Source organism: Oryctolagus cuniculus, unplaced genomic scaffold, assembly GCF_964237555.1.
Source record: "Oryctolagus cuniculus unplaced genomic scaffold, mOryCun1.1 SCAFFOLD_77, whole genome shotgun sequence".
In the NCBI taxonomy this organism is placed as follows: Eukaryota; Metazoa; Chordata; class Mammalia; order Lagomorpha; family Leporidae; genus Oryctolagus; species Oryctolagus cuniculus.
This window is the reverse complement of record NW_027208393.1, coordinates 247,178-253,169: the sequence shown is the minus strand read 5'-3', so window position 1 is coordinate 253,169 and position 5,992 is coordinate 247,178. Positions and strand designations below refer to the sequence as shown.

At 41.7% G+C, this 5,992-nt stretch overlaps 1 pseudogene; it reads left to right on the top strand.

Annotated features, from left to right (window-relative positions):
* The first annotated feature begins 4,538 nt into the window (after nt 1-4,538).
* On the top strand, nt 4,539-5,774 carry LOC138848413 (NIF3-like protein 1 pseudogene; annotated as a pseudogene).
* The last annotated feature ends 218 nt before the right edge of the window (nt 5,775-5,992 follow it).

Sequence of the window (5,992 nt, the reverse complement as noted above, 5' to 3'; positions counted from 1 at the left end):
AAATACAGAGTTACAGACAGAGGTAGAGACAGAGAGAGAGGTCTTCTACCCGCTGGTTCATTCCCCAGATGACTGAAATGGCCAGAGCTGTACTGATCTGAAGCCAGAAGCCAGGAGCTTCCTTCAGGTCTCCCATGTGGTGCAGGGGCCCAAGAACTTGGGCCATCTTCCACTGCTATCCCATTCTATAGCAGAGAGCTGGATCGGATGAGGAGCAGGCAAGACTAGAACTGCTGCTCATATGGGATGCCAGCGTTTCAGGCCAGGGCATTAACCTACTGCACACAGTGCTGGCCCCTCATGTGCCTATTTCATTTCACTTAGATTAATTCCCAGGATTAAGATTGCTGAGTCATATGGTATATCTACGTTCAAGTTTCTGAAGTGTCTCCATACGTCTTCCACAATAGCTGTGCTAGTTTATTTTCCCACCAATAGTGGATTAAGATGCCTTTTCCCCACATTCTGGCCAGCATTTGTTGATTGTTGATTTCTGTTTGAGAGCCACTCTGACAGGGGTGAGGTCAAACCTCATTGTGATTGTGATTTGCATTTCTCTGGTGACTAGAGTTGGTGAGCATTTTTCACTCACCTGTGGTTTTTAAAATTCTCTCTTTTGATAAGTGCCTGTAGAGCAGCAAACATTGGTTGCCCAGAGAACCAGCTATATCCTGTGCCTTCTTATGCAGTCACAGAGTTTCCACAGTCTCAGCACACAGGGCTCCCACTGTCAAGGGTTGCAGAGGATTTGCTCCACCTTGCTAGACTGTCTCATTCACAGAGAGGCAGACATTCCCAGAGCCTCGACAGTTTGAGCACTGGAGCCTATGACATGTTGAGAGATTGGGGGGACCTCAGTAATATGTGGGTGCACAGACTCTAGTGAATTTGCCCAGCCAGACTCAAAGTCAGTGGGAAACATGGAGTTTTCCTTCTGTTAGAATCTCTGGATCTCACACATGCACAATAGCCACCAACCAAATGCTTCCTTCTCCCCATCAGTAGCAAGTTGCATGCATTCAAGCTGCTGCCACTGGTACTGGTAGTAGATGGCATCTAGTCTCAGCCAGGTGCTGGGCAGGTGCACAAGAGCTTCTGCATCTTCTGTTTCTGTCCAAAATGGTGCCCACCTTCTCTCAACTGGTTATTGGGCACCATTGCTTAGTGAATGTAGTGAGAAAAACATGCCCCCTTGTTTTTTTACTGGGTCAGTGGGTACACTTTCCCCCTCAGAGCTCCAGGCCAGGCTCACATCAAAGTCTCCCTCTGTCTACATCACCAGTGGTATGGGTTGCTGCAGTCTGATCTCACCTCACTCTCCAAAGCTGGTGCTTTCTCCTCCTCTTGGCTGCTGGCATCATGTTGTGTCTGTGTTCATGCTGCATGTCTGCATCTTCCACACAGATCCATGGCGTTTCTCTCCTGTAGAATTTCCACCACAGTTTTCTCTAACTCTTCCCCAATAATGTACTTCCAACATTTTTTGAAACTAGTTACCACTAGTATATGCATTTCCCTATTCCACCATCTTGGAATCCTCCAACATGCATGCTTTTTATGCAATTTTAGGTATATAAAATCTGGAGATACTCTATTGAAACATGCTAACATGGCATCCCAAGGGTGTCCCTGTATTAAGAGGAACATAGTTAATATCATTGATTTATTTTTCCATTGTTCAGTTGTTAGTGACACGTGATCTTTCTTTGGAATTCTGTAATTAATTTGAGTAATAATTCTTAAACTTATATTATCTTTACTAACTTAAATTTTTTAAAAAATCAGTAGCAAATGAATGTCTTCATGAAACTAAGTTGTGTTTAATCATACCAATTAATAAATTGTGAGTGTCCTTTCAAGAATGTCTTTCCAGCCTGTAATCATGGTGAAACACTATTTTTGCAGAGGGAGGTTTATTGTTTTTGTTCTTCTAGCTTATATATCTGTTTTTCTGTATACATTTCTATCATAATCTTGTTTTGCACAGTAGAATGTAGGTACAATCCTGACCAGTTCTCTCACTACCACCTTCTTTCATTTTCTCTTTCAGGCATAGATATATTGACTTCCACATGTCTAGATGTTTCTAAGACCAGAGAAATTAATATATCTCAGTAACTTGCTTACTTCATTATTCCTCAGCTCATTTTACATTGTGCTTTAGGACTTTTATGAAAATTTGTTAATTAAAATGGAAAGGCAAACACAACATTCATCATTAGAGAATGCACATGAACAAGATAAAGTTGGCATGGTTATAAGACAATAGAACCATGTAAGCTGAGAGCAAATTAGTATCTTGTCTTTCTCCCATCCATGTACTAATCAGGCCTGACCCATCTTAGTTTCCAAGATCAGATGAGATTGGGGGTGGGAGGTTCAGGGTTGTATGGCTTTAGACAGTCTCTTGTCTTTCTGATGCTATAGCAAAAAGACATATTTGTTACATTTCAAATTAAAAATTAAGAGGAAATTTGCTAAATACCTATGAGATGTATTCTGAAACAGAACCTTTATGAGTCATAAAGATGATGTTGTGCATAGTGTTTTAGTTCAAGGCTGGAAATAAACACTCAATATGCTGCAGAGCCAAGCATTACCTAGTGTTAAAACATAAACAGGGGTCAGTGCCATGGCTTAGTCGGTTAATCCTCCACCTGTGGTGCCAGTATCTCATATGGGCACTAGAACCCATCTGGGTTCTAGTCCTGGTTTCTCCTCTTCCAGTCCAGCTTTGTGCTGTGGCCCGGGAAGGCAGTGGAGGGTGGCCCAAATGCTTGGGCCCCTGCACCTGCATGGGAGACCAGGAGGAATCAGCTGGCTCCTGGCTTCAGATCAGCACAGTGCTGTCTGTAGCTGCCGTTTGGGGGCTTAACCAACAAACAGAAGGAAGACCTCTCTCTCACTGTCTAACTCTACATCAAATTTTAAAAAAAAGCATAAACTGGTTATTTAGGTTATTTTGGAATTGCTAAAATGGTATGATCTTTGAGAGCTTTTTGGAGCCTGTACTTATATATAGATAAGACCAAGAATGTGTGGAGGACAGAATCTATTGTGTGGCCTTAAATAATTCTCCTTTCATTTCTCTCAGTCTATTAATGTAGGTTGCACAGACACTTTTTAATGTTATATTTTCAGGCAAATCATTCTATTATACATTTGAATTTTAACCTACTCAAATTAGGCTTAATTGAAGCCCTGAAACCCTTACCAGTAACATAAATTATAGTCAGAGCCAAAGGCTATTCTCTAATCATTGCATTAATTGAAACTTTTGTCATGTCTAAAAACTAGTTTTATCTTCAAGAGAAAGGGAGCTAGGAAGAATGAGACATATAGGTAGAGAGAACACTTTTTTGCATTAATTCATTCCTCAACACCCACAGCAGCCAGACCTGGGCCAAGACTGAATACAAGAGCCAGAAATGTTGTCCCAGTCTCTCAGAGGTGTGATAGAAGCCTAGTTAATTGATTCTGGAAGTCACATCCAGGCACTCTAAAGTAGAACTAGGGTATCTTAATAGGCATCATAGGCTGGTGCTGTGGCTCACTAGGCTAATCCTCAGCCTGCGGCACCAGCACTCTAGGTTCTAGTGCTGGTTGGGGTGCCAGTTCTGTCCCGGTTGCTCCTCTTTCAGTCCAGCTCTCTGCTGTGGCCTGGGAAGGCAGTGGATGATGGCTCAAGTGCTTGGACCCCTGTACCCATTTGGGAGACCAGGAGGAAGCACCTAGCTCCTGGCTTCAGATTGGCACAGTGCGACAGCCATAGTGGCCATTTGGGGGTGAACCAATGGGAGGAAGACCTTTCTCTCTGTCTCTCTCTCTCTCACTGTCTAACTCTGCCTGTCAAAAAAAAAAAAAGCATCATAAGCACTGCACTAAATGCATAATGCCCATTTAAATGTTTTTCTTTGTCATATTTGAAAGTACTATATATGATTTTCCCCTGGTAATTCCTCTCTGTTTCTATCATAACTCTACTGATGGTTTCTTGTATTTTTCTCCTGAAGCCATCTGCATTCTCCTTAACATTACCCATCTAGGTATTCCCTCTAATCTCCCATTCATCCCAATCTCTGATTCTGCCTGACTGATTTTGCCATTTGTAATCAGACACTTCTCTTTCCAGTATGAACGTCTTCCATGACCTTTAGACTATAGTTCCTTCTCCATCTTGAATGCTTCTTTGTAGCTGTTCAAATAATACCTCACATTTGATGAATCTCAAATGAATCCTGCAGCATTCATTCTTCTTTTTTATTTGTATATGGTATTAGTACAGGCCAGCCATGTCTTAAATCAACATAATGGGATTTTTGTTGGACTCCTCATTTTCTATCAGGTCTAATTTCAGATCTTTCTGTTTCTTTGCCTTTAAATTTGTAAACTCATTTTTTTCATTACTCGATTTCATTTTTACACTAGGTGGACAGAAAGCAATCCTCCTTAATAAAGTTGACAATTAGCTTCACTCAGAACATTTTTAGCAATGCACGTTAAAAATTCATCTTACAAACTGTTCTGCAATCCAAATATACAACAACTTGAAAAATGATGTTTAGAAAACAAAAGCCAATGTAAAAAGACAGATTAAAGGCTATGGAGATGTACCTGGACTCAAATTGAGTTTTGTCCAAAAATTGCTGTATGTTGTCATCTTGCTTACTCCTGGTCCCCATGACAGTCTGGTTTATGTAATCTCTGAACTGCAATTCTTCCTGTTCCTTCATGGGTCTGAAGACTCTCATTTCCTCCTTGAATGACTTTGCATCCCTGTCTTCTGCTGAGAGTTGGGACAATGTTGGATTGCTGGTGGAACCAAGCCCACCACAAACTATAAATACACTCTTCCTGACCAATGACTTGACTGAGCAGGTGATGGAGGAGGCTCTGCATAAGAAGGAGATCTCATCTTTTCCTGCCTTCCACCTATCTTCCTACACATAAAGCATATTACCTGGATGTCCTGAAAGGAGCGCCCAGTGTTCTGGGCTTTGGAGAACAGAGTTGGCATCTACTCTCTTCACACAGCCTATGATGCTGCACCCCAGGGATTGAAAAACTGGTTTTCCAAAGGGCTTGGAGCCTGCACATCCAGGCATATATATCCTTCCAAAGCTCATGGCTATCCTATAGAGGGAACCACTGAGTACAATTCAACATTAAGCATACCCAAGATATGGACAAAGTTGTGTCTGCAGTGAGAGAAGTTGAAGGTGCTCCTGTCACTTCTTTTTCTGCTAGGATTGATGAGAAGAAAAACAAGGATCAGCCTGAATTGTACTGAGAAGTCTTTGATACAGGTGGTGGCTCAGCTCTCTCAAAACAGATAACTTTACCAGAGAACTGAAATTGTGTCACTGCAGAAGCCTTTGCTCTACATACTGGAATAGGTCGATCATGCACCCTGGATGAATCTGTTGCCCTGGCAACCATGATTGAGCGAATCAAAAGACACCTCAAACTAACTCATATTAGCTCTTGGGGTAGGAAGGACCTTAGCATCGTGAGTCAAAGCTGTGGCCCTGTGTGCTGGTTCTGGGAGCAGCATCCTGCAGGATGTGGAAGCAGACCTGTACTTCACGGGTGGGATGTCCCATTATGATGGTCTGGATGCTACTTCCTAAGGAATAAATGCCATCCTCTGTGAACACAGTAACACTGAATGAGGCTTTCTTTCTGACCTTTGTGATAGTTTGGGTGCCCACTTGGAGAATAAGATTAATATTATCTTGTCAGAGACAGACAGGGATCTTCTTTGTGTGATATGAGGCATACAGAAACATCAAGATGATACAACCTACAAATTGCATCTCCACTCATGTGGTTATGTAACATGAGTCAGTGGAGTTGATGTATCATTCTGGAAGAGTATCTTAAGATGTATGAGGATGCTTCAAAAAGTTCATGGAAATGTTTATTTTGAGAAAACTGCATAGATTAAAAAATTCACAAAATAAACAACTTTTAAGTCCTTTTTCTGCAAACC